Source organism: Galeopterus variegatus, unplaced genomic scaffold (genome assembly GCF_000696425.1).
Source record: "Galeopterus variegatus unplaced genomic scaffold, G_variegatus-3.0.2 Scaffold7244, whole genome shotgun sequence".
In the NCBI taxonomy this organism is placed as follows: Eukaryota; Metazoa; Chordata; class Mammalia; order Dermoptera; family Cynocephalidae; genus Galeopterus; species Galeopterus variegatus.
In genome coordinates this window covers 5,377-6,888 of record NW_007733355.1, presented here as the reverse complement: position 1 = coordinate 6,888, position 1,512 = coordinate 5,377, and positions in this window count along the sequence as shown.

The window sequence follows — 1,512 nt, the reverse complement described above, 5'->3', positions numbered from 1 at the left end:
CCCCTCACTGACTTGGTGATCAACCGAGTCTCCTGACTTTCAATACCATCTAAATGCTAATGACTCCCAAACTTAAATTTTCAGCCAGGACCATTTCCCCGCAGCCAAATGCCTACTCAACATCTCCATTTAGTTGTTTAGTAAGCCTCTCATATTTTACATGTCCCAAACTGAAATTCTGACTTTCTCCTCCAAACCTTCTCTATAAATTATAACTCCAACCTTCCAGTTACTTAGGCCAAAGCTTTTGAAGTTAACTGAGACTCCTTTTTTTTTTTTTTTTTCCACAGCTCATATCAGATATGTCAGCAAATTTTTTTGGCTTTACCTTCAAACCATTTTCAGCATTCAATCACTTCTGTTGTGCTATACATTCAAACCACCATGATCTCTCACCTTTCTTATTGCAAAAGCCTCCTATCTGGACTTCATGTTTGTACACTTTCTCCCTTATAGCGTGCTTCCAACAAAACTTAAGTGATTCAATTAAATTGTATACAATTCAGGGNCTAGCAACTTTAAATATTATAATGGCAGGGGGTTCAGAATATTAATTCTTTATATTTCCAGAAGCTTAGGGTCTAGCACTCAATAAGTGTCAGTGAAACAAATGGATGGGTAAATGGGTAAAGAAGACTTCTTTTTGATCATACATGCCCTTTTTTTTTTAAAGGAAAGACTTATATGTTTTGTTTATTTAGTCTTTTGTTATTTTGCTGAATATTTTTGCTATTTGTTTGCTGGACATTTCTCATATTCTTTAAAAACTATAAAATCCAGACTTTTCTTTGGAAAGCTAGTGTATGCCTTATGGCCCCCTGCCACGTTTGTTCAGGGCCTGGAATTGTACCATGTCCCCAGGCACTTGGGGCCTGGTCAGATAGAAGGACTTGAGATCCATCAAAAATTGGGGGGTTTAGGGGGTGGGGGGCAGGCAGGGGTTATTAGTGATGCAATCTATTTGCTTTTTTATTTATTTTAAATTTTGTCCTTACATCAAGTTAGATTTCTAGAATATTTGGACCACATTAGCCTAGCCCCTCACTAATCCTCTCACAGAGTCAATTAATGCTATGATTTTTAGCTTTTATCAAACCATTTGTGTGTGTGTATATTTACTTTTATTAAAGCATTTTTCATATACATGTTTTTTAAACGTATGGATTGATCTTGTGTTTCTTGACATTTTTCTTGAGAACACAGGGAGAGATTTGGTTTAAGTTTAGTGCAGCATATTTATCTATACTATGGAATATTGTTCATCCATAGAAAGGAATGAAGTACTAATACATGCTATAACATGGATGAACCTTGAAATCATTACGCTAAGTGAAAGAAGCCAGGTCACATATTGTGTGATTCCATTTATATGAAATATGTAAAACAGGAAAACCCATAGAGACAGAAAGTGGATTAAAGGTTACTAGGGGCGGAAGAGAAGGGGAAAAGAGGGGCTGACTGTTTAATGGGTTTAGAGTTTTCTTTTGATGAAAATATTTTAGAACTAGATAG